Source organism: Phocoena sinus, chromosome 12 (assembly GCF_008692025.1).
Source record: "Phocoena sinus isolate mPhoSin1 chromosome 12, mPhoSin1.pri, whole genome shotgun sequence".
NCBI classification, from domain to species: Eukaryota; Metazoa; Chordata; class Mammalia; order Artiodactyla; family Phocoenidae; genus Phocoena; species Phocoena sinus.
In genome coordinates, this window is record NC_045774.1 from 18,309,561 (window position 1) to 18,330,380 (window position 20,820).

At 38.4% G+C, this 20,820-nt stretch overlaps 1 long non-coding RNA gene across 1 annotated transcript in view; it reads left to right on the forward strand.

Annotated features, from left to right (window-relative positions):
- The first annotated feature begins 15,873 nt into the window (after positions 1-15,873).
- LOC116763802 overlaps positions 15,874-20,820 on the forward strand; it is a 131,566-nt gene continuing 126,619 nt past the window's right edge. The window contains exon 1 of the long non-coding RNA XR_004352622.1: positions 15,874-15,976. This is a non-coding gene — a long non-coding RNA (uncharacterized LOC116763802). The remainder of the gene's footprint in view (positions 15,977-20,820) is intronic.

Consider the following 20,820-nt stretch of genomic DNA (forward strand, 5'->3'; position numbering starts at 1 on the left):
TACGTATTTTTTTAAGACATAGTGCTGTTGCACACTTAAGCTGCAGTATAGTGTAAACATAACTTTTCTATGCATTGGGAAACCAGAAAATTCATGTGACTTGCTTTATTGTGATATTTGCTTTTTTGTGGTGGTCTGGAACAAAACCTGCAATATCTCCAAGGGATACCTGTCTCCAGGGATTTCTTATGTCACGATGTCAATTTGCTCACAGATAACCAGTCTCTCAGGGATGAACTCTACCACATCAACTCACAAGAAATAGGGGGAAATCCAGAATGCCAGTGTTTTATAATAGAACATATACATGTCACAAGGACTGGACTATTTCTGTGGGATATTCAGTGTATTTTCTCTAGATAAGAAGGTTACCTAGGAAGTCAAGTTACAAACAGCAGGTTAGTTGATGAGCACAGAATCAGAATAAAAATAGTTAATTGGATGATTTTAATGGCTATTGAGTTATGGTAGCTGAAAGAAAAATGTAAGAATGTATGTATCAGGAGAACAGGCTAATGAAAACAACCTTAAGTGTCCATTGATGGATGAGCAGATAAAGAAGTTGTGGTATATCTATACAATGGTATACTATTCAACATAGAAAAGAATGGACTCTTGCCATTTGTGACAACATAGATGGAACTTGAGGGCATTATACTAAGTGAACTAAGTCAGACAGAGAAAAACAAACACCATATGATCTCACTCTTATGTGGAATATAAAAGACAAATAAACAAAACAAACAAAAAACAAACTCATAGATACAAAGAACAGATTGGTGGTTGGTTGCCAGAGGTGGGGGGTGGGCAGAATGAGCTAAGAAGGTCAAAGGTACAAACTTCCAGTTATAAAATAAATGAGTCATTGGCATGTAATTTAAAAAGAAGAAAGGAGAGAAAGAGAACTAGCTCATTTAGACCTAGACCTGTTGGGGACAGCTTTACAGTACAGGTCATAACTGCCCTTTGACATCTTTTTCATGCTTCATGCTAATTCTTACTTACACATGAAAACAAAAAATGGCAAAGAATTTCTACCACAATTAATACTATTTCTACAGCTATAATTCCAGTCTCCATAACTCCTTATTGGTGCATACTGTGTACAGGCTATGTATAAATTTACTCAGCTAATCTTCATAATTATGTGAAGTACCACTAACCTTATTTTATATATGAGAAAACTGAGGCATAGAAAAGTTAAATAGGTTGAACAAAATTACAGTAGAAGTAGTTTAGCTGGAATTTAAACTACCTGCCTGTCTCCAAATCTCATGTCTTTATGATTCGGTTGATTAACTGCAAGCCTAGATAAGCTAATGATTTTCTGAGGACGCTGAGGGCACTGAGCCTGGATGTTCCTGAAACACTTTAGCCACTCATTACTAAGGGACATTTCTTGTACATATGGCTAATCTCATTCATTACACTTCTCCCAGTTTCGTTCTCAGCACGCAAACTTGAAGTTGTGAGGAGTATCTTGCTGACACCCCCATCGGCCTTACTAGACTATCTCTGTAAGCAAAAAAAGCTCTTCTTCTGCAACAGGAGTCAGGAGGGAACGAAAGCCAATGGGTGTAATAGTGAGGAACTGGGAGAGGACAGTAGGTAAGGCAAAGAAGTTTATATGTAGTAACTTGTATGTTCTAGTGAACTAGTGGCTAAGGTCATCCTTTTGCTCTGACGGTGACAAGTCCATTTTGAAGGGCAGTGCCTTTAGTGGTGTTGATGAAGTTTAGACAAGGCAATATTGGGGAAAGAATAGTAAATGAGAATAAATTTGTAGAGATCCAAGAAGCAGAGCCACAAAATCTACTTTAGTAACCCCTCAGCTGATGAGGAAGTTGAGTAACTAGTGAGTGTATGTAGATAGGGGTATCCAGTATGAAATGGATACCTGTCCTTGGGTTTAAAACAGAGATCTAGACTGGAGTTATGTGTTTGAGAGTCATTAGCTTAACCAGTGCTTGATATTTGAGGGAAATGTAATGATGAGATGGCCCAGTCAGAGGGTACAGAAAACCTAGAATGCGACACGGCAGAGTGGAATCCTGGAGATGAGGTAAAGGTTGGGCAGGGAAAGAGTAGCCTACAATGGGGACCAAGAGGGAGCAGTGAGAAAGATGGAGGAAACCCACAAATGGAAAGACTGGGAAATCAATGTTTAAGGTACTGTGCATGGTCTGTGTGTATCTGATTCATCATCATAAGCACTTTTTAGACAGTATACACACCAGTAAATACTGGATGAAATAAATGGATCAATGGTTATATTTTCCATCGAATCCTTTAAGATGCTTGAGAGGCAGTTTGGCAGCATGTAAAGAACACTGTTTTTTACAGTTAAGAGCCCTAGGCTTATTCTTAGTTATTAATATTCTGTGTGACTTTGTGACCTACTTTTTCTGAGCATCAATGTTTATGAAAGTTTTTTTATACACACAAAGGCACTATGTCAAAAAGGATTATTGCTTTTTAAAAAGTTGTTTAACATAAGAAGCTTAACTATATTTAAACTTCATTATTTAAAAATGTATCATCTGTGACAGAGCAAGATTTTTTAAACTGTGGTTTCATAGGCTTATGTGTCATGTAACTAAGAAGACTGGAGATAATTTGTCTTAGACCTTAACTAGGTTTCACATCTATAAAAGTTTTATTCTTATATGAATTGTATTTGAGAGTATTTTATTCACCATTATCAGGGATATTTCTTTATGAATTTCTGTCCATTTTTGTCCTGTATTTTAAAGCAATATTATGAGGTACATTCTGGATCATCTTCCTGAGGAACTGTCCCTATGTCATTAAAAGTAATGATTTTCTTGATCTCTAACATGAATCTTGCCTAAAACTTCTATTGCCTGATATTAATATTGCCACCACTGGTTTTATTCCTTTGGTATTGTCTTGGTTTATCTTTTCCTATTTATTAAATGTAATACTTCTATATATTTGAGTATTAAGTATGTTTTGTGTAAATAGCAAATAATTTTTATTTTTAATCCTATCCTAGAATTTCTTCTTTCTTACATTTGAGATTAATATTTTATATTTCTTGTAATTACTGATTTGGATTCATTTTGATGATCTTAGTTTATCTCTTCCATTTATCATGTTTTGTTTTTGTTTTGTCTTTTGCTTCTCTATTTTTGTTTGAAAACTTATATTTGAATAATTACTTAGCTTATATAAAATTATAGACTGACGTTTTTTCATTGTCTTCTGGCCTCTATTTTTGCTGACGGGAATCTACAATCCTTTTAATTGTTATTCTTTTATAGGTAATCTCTGTTTCTCCAAGTTGCTCTTCAGATTTTTCTCTTTGATATTGTATTCTGAAATTTCATCCTGATGTGACTCGGTGCACATTTATTTTTTATTCCTGCTCAGAATTAACTTTATTTGCTTAAATTGTGGACTGATTTTCTGTTCTGGAAAATCCTCCACTATTATTCTTAAACTTCTCTGTTGCCACCATTTTCTCTTTTATTCTTTCTGAAACTCCTATTGGAAGTATGTTGGACTTTCTCAATTTATTCTCTTTATGTTTTAACCTTGTATTCACAATTTTTTTTTTTTTTTACAGCTCTGGGTAATTTTTTCCAAACTATTTTTCATGTACTGTTTTACTCATTCTCTGCATTTTAGCTTTTAGTAACAATGTCTTTTTAATTTCTAGAAAGATGATTGATTCTTTTACTAATCTGCCTTTTAAAATAGTGTCATTAATTTTCTTAGTGCTTTATTTCATAGTCTTATTTTTTTTTTTTTACTACTTACACTTATTTTGGAGTCTTCTTATACTATTTGAAAGTTTTAAATAGCATGCTGATTATCCTCTTTTATTTGTTGACTTTCTCATAGTGATTTATTTTCTTTAATGATTTAAAATTTCTTAGGTTTAGCTCATGTTCACACTTACTTATCTGTGGAAGTTGTATGTGATCTGGATTCTTTATAAGGTACCTGTATCTTTTTGTTGTTTGTCCATTTACTTCTGTGAGAATCACTAGTTTCCATGTGCTTTTCTTTTTAAAGCTCTTTTCCCAGCTTGAGTGTTTGTGCCAATTGGATAGTGCACATTTAGATCTCACACCTCATTAGGTATGCAATTTTAATTTCTCTTGGAAAACAACTTTTCCCTATCCAGTGTTTTGAACAGACTACAGGCTTCCTTGTTACTTGTAGACACTTTTTTCGTGGAAAAGATGGCTCTATCAGGGTCCTGGCTTTATTTAAGTGCTTTATTTCCAGCTCTCATATCCCTGAATAAAACTAGGTGTTGAAAACCTAACCTTTTGCTGTCAAGATCCATATTGGGGTCTGGTGGACTCTTTTCCTCCCAGGGGCAGAGGCACCAACACTTATATTTACTCTTTAATTTATGAACTTAGCATTTCCTTTAAGATTAGTTTTTTATTTAAAAAATGTTATATTTACCAAGCATTTCTACATATATTTGAAGTGGAAGTAGAATCTGCATCACTTGAGCCAGTCATATTCCTAAGAGACAATATGTATTAAGCTAATTTTAATGAATATATATCTTTGAAAAAAACCAAAAAGATCTATTTTCAAATAGTTTAGTGCCTTTATTTAGGTAACTTACTTTCCTGGCCCAGTTATTCTGAAATACAATGTTTAAAAATTTTGGAAAAGATTTCATGAGTATATATGCACAACTTAATTTTAATAGAAAAATTAGATAGAATATGTTGTAAACTTGCCTTAAAACTATATACTTTGGCACTAAATGTGAGAGAAAGTGATCGTTCTGCTGTGTTTTACAGACCTCATCTCATTGGCCCCTACTGGGAACGTGACACTTGAACTTACTCTCTTTTCTTTTTTGTACTCTAGTAAGGTGTTACACAAAATTGCGAACGTTTCTCGGTTTCATTCTGTCACTTACCTGACTCTTGCCACCCCTGCTGGAATTTTATCCAGCCTCTCTGTCCTGAACACCCCTATCTGCCTCCCACTCCACACCTACCCTGCTTCTGTGGAGCTGCTTCTGGACGGGTCAGCAGGCATAGCACAGGTGTTTTGTACTTGGAGAGTGAATGAATGCATGTAAGATGTGGACATGAACTGCTGGAGTTCCCCAGAAAGGTATGCTGAAGCTTAACCCCCAGGGAGTGTGACTTAGTTTGGAAATGAGTTCTTTGTTGATGTAACTGAGTTAAGATGAGGTCATTAGGGTGAGCCCCAATCCAACATGATTGCTGTCTTTATAAAAATAGGAAAATGCCACGTGATGTCAGAAACACACAGGGAGAACACCATGTGATGACAGAGGTAGAGACTGGATTGAGGCAGCTACAGGTGAGGGATGCTAAGGATTGATGGCTTCTTCCAGAATCTAGGAAGAAACAAGGAAGGATTTTCCCCCACCGGCTTCAGAGGGAGCACGGTTCTGATGCCAGCTTGATTCAGACTTCTGGCCTCCAGACTGTGAGGCAATACATTTCTGACCTTTTAAGCCACCCAGTTTGTGTTACTTTGTTTTAGCAGCCCTAGGAAACTAATATGGGTTCCTTCAGGACGAGCCTTAAGGTTCTGCATTAAGGAGCTGGAATCTCCTAAAACTTTGCACCTGGTGAAGATCAAAATATCCTGTCATCAGACTTGAAAACCTTTTAAGATGAACAGCTATCCACTTCCATTTTTTTCTTTTTTCCCTCATAACTGGTCATTTTTTCTTATGCTGCTTGAAAGAATCTTCTCATTCCATGAGGAAATGAGATTACCCACCCTTTCTTCACTCAGTCTGGGTCACTGCTGAGGAGTTACTTTGGCCTACTGCCCCGTCTAGCCCACTGTGGCATCTCTCTACCCTTTAGCCCTGGAGTTCATCAGGAAATAAAATGCTGAGACGGTCAAAAAAGATGAAGCAGGTTATTCTGTTCCTATCAAGTTTTGCCTTAAGATGTTTTCCCCTGGCTTGTCCGTTTATGCTATATCCAAGAAGAGTCACACAAGAATAAGCACTTGGTTTTTCTTTGGAGTCCATCACCCTTATACTTTAAAGAAAGTGGGAGAGTATGAGCTGACCCATCTGAAAATCTTTTTTGTAGGTAACAGCTCTACAACAGCAAATCACTACCCTCTGATAGGAGTGAAACCTTATGGATTGCTTTAAAATGACTTGGAGTGGGAGAAAAGTAAAATCATCGAGCTCTTTTTATAAAGGTCAGACTGACTGACTGCCTCAAATGATCACACTTATTTTACTTAGTCATATTTTCCAAGCAAGGATGAATATATTTCTGGTTTCTTTTTTTCTCCAGTGACCTTCATCCACCCACCTACCACCTTTTCTTCTTAGTGTGTTTTCTCCTTGCTGCCTCACCCACCTACCTACTTCCCATCCATTTCCAAAAGAAAGCTTTGCATGAAAGATGTACCTATTAATAATGGTATTAAGTTGGAAGGGTGGGGCAGGAAATGAAAGCAGTTTGTCAAGTATAAGTCTTCTGGGAGTTGGGGTGCCAGGAGGGAAGAGCAGGCACCCCTATGTCTCAGCGCATGCACCCTTTCTGCCTTCCCTTCAGTCCTCTCCACTAAGGGCCTTGACATGGGCTTGTGACCTCAGGATGAAGAATTTACAGCTTCTCTCTTCTTCCTCTTGTACAGCTGGTTCCCAGTGGCAATTTTGAGAAGTTTGTATTAACCCTTTTATTCTGTGTGCAGTGTCCTAAAGGATGAATAAATTTTTAGGGTCCTTTTCCTTCACATTGGTTCAAATCCTGATTCTAACAGCTGTAACCAAATTATTTAACTTCTTTGAGTTCTAAGTAATTTCTTTTTTTAATTGAAGTATAGTTGATTTATAATGTGTTAGTTTCAGATGTACAGCAGTGATTCAGTTTTACATACACACACACACACATACATATATATTCTTTTTCAGATTCTTTTCCATTATAGGTTATTACAAGATATTGAATATAGTTTCCTGTGCTATACAGTAGGTCTTTGTTGTTTATTTATTTTATAGATAGGAGTGTATATCTGTTAATCTCAAATTCCTAATTTATTCCTCCCTCCCCTGCTTTCCCCTTTGGTAACCAGAAATTTGTTTCTGTTTGTTTTGAGTCTATTTCTGTTTTGTAATTAAGTTCATTTGTATCATTTTTTTAGATTCCACATATAATGGATATCATATGATACTTGTCTTTCTCAGTCTGACTTACTTCACTTAGTATGATAATCTCTAGGTCCATCCATGTTGCTGCAAATTGGCCTTATTTCATTCTTTGTATGGCTGAGTAGTATTCCATTGTATAAATGTGCCACATCTTCTTTATCCATTCATCTGCTGATGAACACTTTGGTTGCTTCCATATCTTGGCTATTGTAAATAGTGCTGCAGTGAATATTGGGGTGCTTGTATCTTTCCAAATTAGAGTTTTCATCTTTCCCGGATATATGCCCAGGGGTGGGATTGCTGGATCATATGGTAACTCTAATTTTTTATCTGTAAAGTAGGACTAAAAATTATCTACCTTGCTGAGTTGGTGTAAGGATTAAATGGCAATGTTTATGGCCTTGAACAAGCACTCACTAAAACAGGTAATAGATTATCAGTGATATTGTTAACATAATAACAATAAGAAATGGAGAAAAATTAAGTGTCTTCAATGAAAAAAAGAGATGCTTTCAAAGATATTTTGTTTTGTATAATGGTGTGTGTATTAGGGTTCCAGAGAAACAGAACGAATAGTGGGTATAGAGTGAGAAAGAGAAGTAGATTTATTTTAAGGAATTGGCTCACGGGATTGTGGAGACTGGCAAGTCCAAAAATGCAGGGTGGGCCAGATATTGTTAACATTTGGCTCCACGCTCATTTCCAGTTGGCTGTCAATATTCTGCTTTGGAACAGATTCTTGTGTAAATCCATCAGGAAAGAGAAATCTTTGTCTACATATGAACCATTGTGCTAAGGCTTTCTGAGATTTCTTAGACATCATTCACCTTTAAGAGATGGTGTTGAAGGAGTGGAAGGCACCTAGTTCCTTTTGCCTCTTGTCTGTCTGGAAGCACTTTTTGAAGTGGGAGTACAAAGTCCTCCTTGGCAGGCGAAAAAGGAAGTTGGAGACTGGAGTTGGACCTGGGATGAAGGGCAATGGGGCTATATCATAAGTAGGCCTTGCTGATGGGCTTTGGAGTGCATAGCACAAAGGCACGGGTAGCAATATATTTGATGCAAATCTCCAGTTGCTTAGATGCTTATTAATGTATCTTTCCCCTAACACTTGTGTGAAGTAGATATTATACTAATTTTATAGATGGAGACCCACGATGCTGAGCTTGCTGTCTCCAAGGTCAGCTAGTGGGAGGGCAAAGGTAATACCTAAGCAATTTCTTCCATCTTTCTCCATAAGGGCAAATGCTAATGGTACCTAACTAAATGACTCTTTCTATGTAGCTCCAAAAAATCTAGAAACAAATGCTGGAGAGGGTGGGGAGAAAAGGGAACCCTCTTGCACTGTTGGTGGGAATGTAAATTGATACAGCCACTATGGAGAACAGTATGGAGGTGCCTTAAAAAACTAAAAATAGAACTTCCATACGACCCAGCAATCCCACTACTGGGATTATACCCTGAGAAAACCATAATTCAAAAAGAGTCATGTACCACAATGTTCATTGCAGCTCTGTTTACAATAGCCAGGACATGGAAGCAACCTAAGTGTCCATTGACAGATGAGTGGATAAAGAAGATGTGGCACATATATACAATGGAATATTACTTAGCCATAAAAAGAAACAAAATTGAGTTATTTGTAGTGAGGTGGATGGACCTAGTGTCTGTCATACAGAGTGAAATAAGTCAGAAAGATAGAAACAAATACCGTATGCTAACACATATATGTGGAATCTAAAAAAAAAAAAAAAAAAAAGGTTCTGAAGAACCTAGGGGCAGGACAGGAATAAAGATACAGACATAGAGAGTGGACTTGAGGACACTGGGAATGGGAAGGGTAAGCTGGGATGAAGTGAGAGAGTAGCATTGACATATATACACTACCAAATGTAAAATAGATAGCTAGTGGGAAGCAGCCACATAGCACAGGGAGATCAGCTCGGTGCTTTGTGACCACCTAGAAGGGTGGGATAGGGAGGGTGGGAAGGAGACACAAGAGGGAGGAGATATTGGGAGATATATATATATATATATATATATATATATATATATCTGATTCACTTTGTTATAAAGCAGAAACTAACACACCATTGTAAAGCAATTATACTCCAATAAAGATGTTAAAATAAATAAATGTTTCTGTGAAGGTATTTTTTAACGGAGATAAGATTTAAACGAGTAGATATTGAGTAAAATGTGTATTACCCTTCATAATGAGGGTGGGCCTCATCCAATCAATTGAAGGCCTTAATAGAAAAAACTAACTTCACTAGAAGAGGGAATTCTGCCAGCAGACTGCCTTCAGATTTGAACTGCAGCTCTTCTCTGGGTTCCATTCTTCTGGCCTACCCTGCAGATTTTGGACTTGCCAGTCTCTATAATTCCGTGACCCAGTTCCTTAAAATAAATCTGTTTATCTTTCTCACTCTATACCCACTGTTCATTCTGTTTCTCTGGAACCCTGACTAATACACACACCATTATACAAAACAAAATATCTTTGAAAGCATCTCTCTTTTTCATTAAAGACATTTAATTTTTCTCCATTTCTTATTTTCTATTTCTGGAAAGTATATAACTCCTTGATAGATCTTCTTCCTTTCATTTTTCGGTCAGCTTCATTGACTTACATACAATAAAATTCACGAAGCTCATTTCCAATTTGATGAATTTTGACAATTTCATACAGTTTCACAACCCACCAAATCATTATACAGAACATTTCTATCACACCAAAATTTCCAGCTGTCCTTTTGCAGGAAGCTGTCCCTTTCCTAACCTTCTGGTCCCAGGCAACCACTGATTTTCTTAGTATCATTACAATTTTGCTTTTTCTAGAATTTACTAAAAAATGAATTCATAGAGTGTACAGTCTTTGTATTTCATTTTTTCTTTTTTTTTTGTGGTACGCGGATCTCTCACTGTTGTGGCCTCTCCCGCTGCGGAGCACAGGCTCCGGACGCGCAGGCTCAGCGGCCACGGCTCACGGGCCCAGCCGCTCCACGGCACGTGGGATCTTCCCGGACTGGGGCACGAACCCGTGTCCCCTGCATCGGCAGGCGGACTCTCAACCACTGTGCCACCAGGGAAGCCCCTCTTTGTATTTCTTAATGTCATACTTTTGAGAATATTCCATATTGTTGCATACATCTATACCTTGTTCCTTTTTTATTGTGTTCTCCTTTAGGATAATAATCACATTTTGTTTATCCTTGCATCGGTTGATGGATATTTAGATTATTTACATTTTGAGCTATTATAAAGGAAGTTGCTATGAGCATTTGAATCACATCTTTGTGTGGACATATGCTTTCTTTTTTTTGGGTAAATATATAAAAGAGAAATTGCTGGGTCATAGAGTAGTGTATATTTATCTTTATAAGAGTATAAAAGTATATAAGAGTATAACTGTTTTCTAAAGTGTGTTCCCATGTATAATGTATGAGAGTTTGAGTTGCCTCACATTCTTTCAGACACTTGGTAATTTTGGCAGTTCTAGAGGGTGTGTAGTATCTCACTGTGTTTTTAAGTTGCATTTGCTAATGGTTAATCACGTTGCACGTCTTTTCTTGTGCTTATTTATCATCTATATATCTTCTTGGTTGAGCTTTCTATTCAAATCTCTTACTCATTTTAAAAAGCGTTTTCTTTATTAAGTTGTAAGAGTTCTTTATATATTATGGACACAAGTCTTTTTATAGATCTATGTTTTACAAATATTTTCTTCTAGTCTTTGGATTGCTTTTTAATTTTCTTAAAAATGTCTTTGAAAAGCAAATTTTTAAAATGAAGTTTAATTTATCAGTTTTGGGGGTGTTTTTCGTGTCCTATTTAAGAAATTTGGCCTTATTCAAGGTCACAAAGATTTTCTTCTATATTTCCTCCTAGAAGTTTTGTCGTATTAGCTCTAAATTTGTAGGTGTATAATGTACTTTTAGTTATATTTTATATATGGGGTGAAGTAAAGGTGGAGTACATTTATTTTGTTTTGACCTTGGGTGTTCAATTGTTCAAGTACCATTTGTTGAAAAGAGTATTGTTTCCCAACTGAATTACCTTGGTGCCATTGTTGAAATCAATTGACCGTATAAGTGTGAGTTTATATCTAAATTCTCTATTTGCTTCCATCGACCTGAATGTCTATTTGTACACTGTATCATGCTGTTTTGGTTGCTAAGGTAGTAAAGTAAATCTTGAAATCAATGGAGTATGTCCTCCAACTTTGTTATCTTTTCCCAAATTGTTTTGTCTAGTCTACATAAATTTTATAATCAGATTGTCAATTAAAAAAAAAAAAAGCCTGATGAGCATTTGATTGGATTACACTGAATCTATGTTAGTTGGGGGAAAATTATCTTTCAAATATTGAGTCTTCTCTCCACCAAAAATAATGTTAAAACTAAGAAATGATTTTAGTAAAGTAGAAGGATACAAAATCAGCATACAAAAATTAGTTGCATTTTAAAAAATTTTATTTTATTGAAGTATAGTTGATTCCCAACGTTGTGTTAATTTCTGCTGTACAGCAAAGTGATTCAGTTATACCTATATATACACTCTTTTTCATATTCTTTTCTGTTATGGCTTATCACAGGATATTGAATATAGTTTCCTGTGCTATATAGTACACCAGCAAAAGAGTTTCAGAAATAAAAATTAAGAAAACAATCTCATTTAAAATAGCATCAAAAAGAATAAAATACTTAGTAATAAATTTAACCAAGGAGGTATACTGAAAACAATAAGACATGGATGAAAGAAATTGAAGAGGACACAGATAAGTGGAGATATTCTGTGTTCATGGGTTGGAAGAATTAATATTGTTAAAATATCCAGACTACCCAAAATGATCTACAGATACAATGCTATCCCTGTCAAAATTCCAATGGCATTTATCACAGAATTAGAAAAGAAAATCCTAAAATGTGTATGGAACCACAAAAGATCCCAAATAACCAGTGCAATCTTGAAAAAGGATAAAGCTGGAGGCATCACACTTCCTGATTCCAAACTGTATTACAAAGCTGTAGTACTCAAAACAGTATGGTATTGGCATAAAGACACATAGATCAATGGGGTAGAATAAAGAGCCCAGAAATAAACTGATGCCTATATGGTCAGTTAATTTTCAGCAAAGGAGCCAAGAATATGGGGAAAGGATACTCTCTTTAATAAACAGTGCTGGGAAAACTGGATAGCCATGTTCAAAAGAGTGTCATTGAACTTTTATCTTACATCACTCACAAAAATCAACTCAACATGGATTAAATGCTTGAACATAAGGCTTGAAACCATGAAACTCCTAGAAGAAAATATGGATGCTTTAATGATATGGGCAAAGGCCAAACTCCTAGGGTCACCAGTTTTCACAGTTCAGATCTAGAAGATGATATTCAGTCAAACTCTATATGTGTCATTTTCCTGAGCTGAGCATCACAACACTTGCTGCAGTGCATGGCAGACCTGAAAACACCAGGCCTCAATTGAGTGAAATCCTTATTCAACTGGTTAGATTGGGTGCAAAACTAGAAGATAATTCCCATCTCAATAAGCTCATAGCTTGCTGGAAATTCATCCTTCTTGTTTTCTCTGGGGTAATTAGCCAAAATCAAGAGAATCACAGAGGTCAGAGAGTTAAAGTTCAGAGGGGGCCACCCTTTAGAAGTGCTGGGGTGAACTGAAATAATTGTGCACCTCTGGAAGATGAACCATTGTGTGAGGTTATCACAGGCCCTAGAGTCAGACTGTGCAGATTTGAATTTTGGCTCTGCCTCTTATTAGCTGTGTGACCTTAACTCTTCTGTGCCTCAGTTGCCTCATCTGTAATATGGGTATAAAATTGTACTTTCATCATGTTGTTGTAAGGCATACATATATGAGTTAATGTATAAAGGAATACATAAAATGAGCTAAAACATAGATTGAGACTTGGAAAAGTATCTGGCAATGAAGATACATTCAAATGTTGGCCATTTTATAATTTTCTTTATTTAAAAACGATCGATAGCCTGTTAGGTGGGTCCTGTACAACCTCAGGAAATAAAAGACATTTTTCCTTGGTTACATCTGTTTCAGTTCCTTTATCTGTGCCCAATCCTACAGGGCTTTGCTGTCACTGAAGTTTCCAAGCTGCAAATTGAATTGATAAAATAATTCCCCATGATTGCTTAAGATCTTTCTCCCCAGGAACATTTGCATTTTTATAGGAGACTCTGGAAGATACAAAAACATCCTGGTTCTTATAATTAATTGCTGTCTCTGGCCTTTTGGGCAGGCCTGCTATGCTGTACAACTCCAGGGGGTGTCATACTTGGCAGCCAGTGATGGAAATAATTTGATACAGTGGTTTTCAAACCTTGCTCACTGGCATCTCTGGAATTATGTAGGGAATAGAAAGAGAAAACTCAAAGGGCCCTGTTTCTCCCTACCACCTATAGGATCTTCTGTCTGATTTCCATATTGGACATCTGTCTACTTTAAAAAGAAGGTTTAAAGTCCACAGGTTTAGGGTAAGATCACTTTTTTTAAAAGAATGAATTTATAGAATGGAAAGGTCTTCTCACCAGGAGAGTATTGAAATCCTTGTGGCTTCGACAAAGCTAGTCTGCTCTGGGATAATGCATGGGATCCTCATGATCAAGTAGCCTGTTATTGTTCACAGTGTACATTTTCACTTCATCTTTGCCAGGTGATCTGGACCCCTTGTGGCTTGGTGAAAACCAAGTGTCATTGTGTGATTGATACAGTTGAATACTGAGACAGTTGATTTCTTCAAATGCCAAAGGTCTCTTGAATTTCCTATCCACAAATATGTTTATTTAGCAAATCAAAGGGACTTACATAAAACTTTATTTTCTGATTATGGAAAAAATAGAATAAAATTTTACGTTCTCTCCATTCTCTACTTTTGACCTTTAGGATCTCAACTTTCAGTCTTTTTTTTTTTTTTTTTTTTTTTTAACGTTCACAGAACGTGCACACCTTTTAAATATGGTCGTTCACTATTAGAACCTGAAGAGGGTATCTTGATCACTTCCCACCAGGGAAGAGATTTCTCTTTATTACATGTCATAGAAGCCTACATCTTAAAATGCTGTGAATGGAAATATATTGTAAAATTTCTTTAAAATACACAGCACATCCTGTAGAGACTGACATCTGAAAATTGCCTGAGTTAAGTTACATAAAATGCCCGAGATAGTGTAAGGTAAAGGTTGGGTCCTCATGTAAAAATGACAGGAAACATCAGCAGTGGAAAGATTGCAGGGGTGGAAAGACTGCCTATACTACCGGGTATTGTCTTTTCTCATCAAAAGCCTTATTTTCCCTTCCTGTGAGTAGATCTAAGCCCCATCCACTGTACTGTTCCAACCAGTAATGTTCACTGCTTCTGATACTTACTCTGCTTCACTGGCCTATGGTGATGAATCATCAACACAGAACACAGTAAGCCCCCATTAATTCATACCTGGGAATGACTGGCCAAAATAACTGAGTAGGACATTGGTTGTGCTTTCAAGGTGGAAAGAGATCAAGAACTGTCTGTGATCCCCAATCCTGGTCAATCCTTTAAACAGATTCAAAAGGGAGCTTGTAGTTTGCTTGTATTTATGAATTTTGTAGTTTTCTTGTGTGGATGGCTTTCTACCTTGCAATGGAGTGATGGCTGTGATGGAGCATAGGAAGGAGCACGTTCACAAGGATGATTCACCAGCAAATGGGGGGTGTTTGCTGGTCTCCAGACATCCATAAAACACTTGTGGTTTCTCGTAATTATCCCGTTTCTTCGACTTAGAACAGAGCTGTCCAATGAATTTTTTTGCAGTGATGGAAATATTCTTCTACACTGTCCACTATGGTCACCACTAGCCACATGTGGTTATTGAGCACTTGAAGCTAGTGTGACTGAAATTTAAATTTTATTTCGGTTTACTTAACTTTAATTTAAATAGCCATATGTGGCTATAGGCTACTGTATTCAGACAGGGCAGATAGAATGTTTTATTCAGTTCATCTCAGTCAACATTCTGTCAAAATTTACGAGGTCCATTTTGTATAACCCACCTGCGCTGAGGTTTCTCCTGAAGTCTCCAGCTAAAAGACTTCCTTGTGTTAGTTACTGAGCACTGTAACTGGACCCTAGAAGTGGCACATATCTATCCTGCCCCATATTGTTCTTTCTGTCACCCCGACCCCACTCCAGATGTTAAGAAATTTATTGAGGGAAGGGACTAATTAGAGAGCTTGTGCTTAATAAAAACTCAATGAGCATTTGTTGAATAAATGCAGAGTTGCACCAACCATAAATGTCTGAATGCACTTATGTACTGCAGAAAGCGTAGATATTACTAGGCAACAGATACATACCCATTGAGGTTCATGCGTTCAAAAGTGTAGCCAGTTAGATGGCACGTGTCCTGGCTGTGTGAGAGAAACTGGGTCAGTAGAATAGGTGGGAGAGAATGACTGATTCATAAAGTGACCACAGGGTGTTAGCCTATTTTATTTGGCTTGGAGGCAAAAATAATTGTGGAGACCCGAAGTACTAATGATTTTTATTAAAGTAAATGAGGGGGCGTGGCCACTCAGAGTACACTAACACTTTATGAAGAATTCTGGGATCAGTCCTGGTGAAATAGTGATAAATTCATCCTGACCCACGCTTTTTTCCAGAATTAGTTTGTAAAATGATGAACTCTCACTTCCTAAATTTTCTGCAGATGCTACCATTGCTGGGGAAATGTCACTGTTAGAGAATAGAAAGCTGTTATTCCAAAGAGTACTGAAGACTGACTGAATGAGGTCTGGAGCATTATTGAAATGGTAAGATAAACTCAAGTACTTTCTGATAAAAGAAAAATTCTTTTTAAAAAATGTGGTCCCTTCTGAATTATGGCCAAATGTCACCGAATCATTTTCAGTGAAATTTTATCTGTTAATGGGGAGGAGATGGGACAAGGCTCTGAGCTCCTCCTGGCAACCCTGCAGCTGAGGCTGTTCTCCCTTGAGATAGCTGGTAATGGAAGCAGCTGAAGCTGGAGGTCATTAACATTTTGAGAACACCACAAACTGACACTGTGTAATATTATGACATTTCATCCCGAGACATTTAATCTCTTTTAATCAGTGTTTATGTTGGGGATACTTCACAGTTATTTGCTTTTGCATAAAAATGGAACACTGGCATGTCGTTAACATAAGACTGGTTTACTTTATTACTCATTGCAATTGTTTCTAGATCTCTCTCTCTCCCTCCCTTCCCCTGTACCTCTCTCCTCTCCCTTCCTCCTTTTCTTCTCTTTTCCCCCTTTTCCTCTCTTCATTGTTTCTGGCTTTTGCTTTCACCTACGCTTTTTTTTTTTTTTTATGCGGTACGTGGGCCTCTCACTGCTGTGGCCTCTCCCGTTGCAGAGCACAGGCTCTGGACGCGCAGGCTCAGCAGCCATGGCTCACGGGCCCTGCCGCTCCGCGGCATGTGGGATCTTCCCGGACCGGGGCACGAACCCGCGTTCCCTGCATCAGCAGGCGGACTCTCAACCACTGCGCCACCAGGGAAGCCCTCACCTATGCTATTTTTGAAAGCCTTTTCAATTTTTCCCTTTGCTGCTATTCTTCCTTGGGATGTTAGTGATCTGAGGTTCTCAGGCTACCTTCTTAGTAAACTTTCGCTGGAGAGTCTGGAAGAAAACCCACCTCACCTCTCTGAAAAATGCTCATGGTCCCCATCGTCCTAAGTTAGGAGCCACTTGTTCCCCTCTGAATGTTCCTCCATCCAGGGATGACTTCCCTGCACGTACTTTTCTTCTCCCCTAACCCTAACCCCCCACCCCACTCCCCACCTGCGACCCGCCCCTTTGCTTCTCTCATTTGCTTCAGATATTGTCGTAAGCTTCCAGCATCTGTCCTCATGTCACCAATTCTTTTTCCTCCTTGTGAGTGAGGCGCTTTGTCTTACTTTAAAGCTACTTCAACTTTTCTTCCCCCCGCAAAACCTTTTCATTAAATGCAAAACCGATAATTGTTGATTATTTTATATTAGAGAAAGGATATATTCCGGAGCATGAGCAAGTGGTTCCACATTTCAGCCCACGAACTAGGTGTAATTTTCTTTATTTAAAACAAATGAGCATTTATGTTAAAATTATAAATCTCTTACCGTGCCAAGTCGTCAAAACCTAATCTCAGTTTAGGGAAGTGTTTCTCAACCTTGACCTTGCTGACGTTTGGGGCTGGGTGATTCTTTGTTTGGGGGGTGCCATTTTGTGCACCGTAGAATGTTCAGCAGCATCTCTGACCTCTGCCTATCAGATTCCAGCAGCACCCCCCACTTGTGACCACAAAACATGTCTCCAGGTATTGCCAAATGTCTGCTGGGGAGCGAGATAGTCCCACATTGAGAGCCCATGTGTTTAGTGGAGTGCCTCTTCCTTTCTGTGGGGTGGTGTCTAAGAGCGAAGGCAGAGACTTGAGGGATGGAGAAGACCTTTCCTTGAAATCATTCTTCATCTACGTAGACTCAAAGGAGGGGTCTCTATTCCCATTTTGACTTTGGGCCCCTGGTTGCATCTACTACGATCTTACAAATGACTTTCAGAGCGGCTGTCTCTGCTCTGCTCTCAGGCGCAAAGCCCTTCCTGCATTATTGCAAGATACTCTGTTACGTGGCCTCAGGCCTGTCCTGGTGCCATGCTGGGGAGCTAGGCTGAGGGACAGGACACAGGAATCTTGCTGGTTCCAGGCACTGCCCTGGGGCTAGGGGCCCAGTTCTGTCTGATCTGGGATTCCCAGTTCCGTCTGCAGAGACCGTTCTGATGGAAACAGCTTAGGAACCCACCATCATTTAACTTGGATTCTGCCGTGGCTGCTCTTGTTCCCCGCAGTCATGACCACTTTTATGTAGTCTGAGGACAAGCTGGCTTGGCTCTTTATCTGATTTTCCAGAGATAATGTTTTATGGCTTGGGGGTTACAAACTTCATAGTGATGCTTTTAACACCAAAAAGATTTTCTCTGCCGTATTATCCCTTCCCTGAGGCAATGACTTCTACTGAATGAATGGGTGGGAATACAAAGATACAAGAAAATGAGACAAAAAAGTTTTGGTTAAAATTTCAATTATTAAAAAAAAAACAGGGCTTCTCTGGTGGCGCAGTGGTTGGGAGTCCACCTGCTGATGCAGGGGACATGGGTTCGTGCCCTGGTCCGGGAAGATCCCACATGCCGCAGAGCGGCTGGGCCCGTGAGCCATGGCCTCTGAGCCTGCGCGTCCGGAGCCTGTGCTCCACAATGGGAGAGGCCACAACAGTGAGAGGCCCGTGTACCAGGGAAAAAAAAAAAAAATCACTTTTTTATTCTAGTGCTATATTACCATAGAAATATAAATATTTGGAAAACTAGATAAAGAGTCATTTTATCCTCAGCCTATAGAAGGATGATTAGGACTGTTGGGGAACAGGATATTCCCAGGGAAGCAAAGAGCTTAGCTGATGGTGGACTCCTGAGCTGGGTGTCCTGTGGGTAGGACTCCCACGATGGAATTGGGAATTTAAGATGACATAGTATGATTTCACCTGTGCGCTATGGTTTTGCTTTGGTTAATGAGCCAAGGGTTCCTTAGTAATCCTCTGCAGTTCTGGGCATCTGGTGATCATTGCTCTTTGCAAGGCCTCTGGTCCACTCCTCACTCCCAATTCCCCAATGTATATTTGGTTTATATTCTTCTTTTCTAAAGTATTAGTGTAAGCCATGAATTATTTCATGAGTTGTAATTTGCATAGATAGTATTGGGTTCCTTATTTTTTTCACTCAGCCCTCTGTATTTAGAGTATGATGGGTCTAAACAGTTTTCTCTTTTTTTGTTTTAAAGTGTGTTCCTCTGATTACCAATGATTTTCGGCCCCTGTTATATATTGGGTTTCTTTGGCTCTGAATTGGCTCAGATATCCTTTACTCATTTTTAAAATTTGAGATTCTTATGCTTTTTTCATATGCATGAGTTTCTTGTATATTTAGATAATAATTTCCTTGTGGTTTTATTCCTGGCAAATATCATCTCTCTGCAACAGCTTTATGTTAACTTGATTCACAGAAATTCTTAATTTGATGTGATTAAAACTATTAATGATGCTTTTGGAATTTTAAGTTCTTCCCTAACCCTAGGGCACATTATCTTCTGCCTTGGTTTCTTTTGGCTTATTTCTTTAATATACGTGGATTCCATTCTTGTAGGTGATAATAGGTTTGGATTTTTTTCCATAATGAGCAGCTTTCCTATCATCGTTCACTAAACAGTCTGACTTGTGGTACCACCTTTATTATGCCGTAAATTCTGAGATACGAGTCTGTCTTACAGCCATCCTGGTCTGTAGGTCAATTTGTCTATTTTTGTATTAATATTATACTGTTTGTATTATAATGACCTTCTAGTAAGTCTTAGTAACTGTTAGGCCAAGTGTTCCATCTCATATGCTCATCATGGAGATGTTGTCTAGAATCATAACTCAGGACTGCTTGTAAGCATCATTTTGGGGACTAGGATTTCAACATATGAATTTTTGGGGAGATACAAACATTTAACCCATAGCATAATGACAGAGAATACATGAATCAAGGGAAACTCTTGAACGTTGCTGGTGAGAGTGTACAAAGATACAACCAGTAGGAAAAACAAGTTGGTACTATTTTATAAAGCTTAACATGCACATTGTCCATAATACACCAGTTCTATTCCTGTATGCCTTATATACCACAAAGAAATAGTTGTTTATGTATCCAAAAAAGAGATAGAAGAATATTTGCACCAGTATCATAACAGCAACAAATTGGCAATAACAAAATGTCCTTAGGAAAATGGATGAACAAATTATACAATAGTGTGTAATGAAATATCTTTTCAACAGTGAAGTTGAACTACAACAATGTGTATCACCAAGGGTGAATTAAAAAGTATTATTAAGGGGTAAAAACAAGACTGAAAAGAATGAATTTAAGATTTCAATTTTATAAATTTCAAAAAATAAGCAAAACTAACATGTATTAAAAAGTATGATTAGGGGCTTCCCTGCTGGCGCAATGGTTGGGAGTCTGCCTGCCGATGCAGGGGACGCGGGTTCGTGCCCCTGTCCGGGAGGATCCCGCATGCCGCGGAGCGGCTGGGCCCGTGGGCCGTGGCCGCTGGGCCTGCGCGTCCGGAGCCTGTGCTCCGCGATGGGAGAGGCCACAGCGGTGAGAGGCCCGCGTACCGCAAAAAAAAAAAAAAAAAAAAAGTGTGATTAGGGCGCAATGGTTGAGAGTCTGCCTGCCAATGCAGGGCACATGGGTTCATGCCCCGGTCCGAGAAGATCCCACATGCTGCAGAGCAGCTGGGCCCGTGAGCTGTGGCCGCTGAGCCTGTGCGTCCGGAGCCTGTGCTTCGCAACAGGAGAGGCCACAACAGTGAGTGGCCCGTGTACTGCAAAAAAAAAAAAAAAAAAAAAGTGTGATTAAACTGGAGAGGTTGTGGAGAAAAGGAAACCCTCCTACACTGTTAGTGGGAATATAAATTGGTGCAGCCACTACGGAGAATAGTATGGAGATTCCTCAAAAAACTAAAAATAGAGTTGCCATATGATGCAGCAATCCCATTCCTCGGCATATATCCAGACAAAACTGTAATTCGAATAGATACAT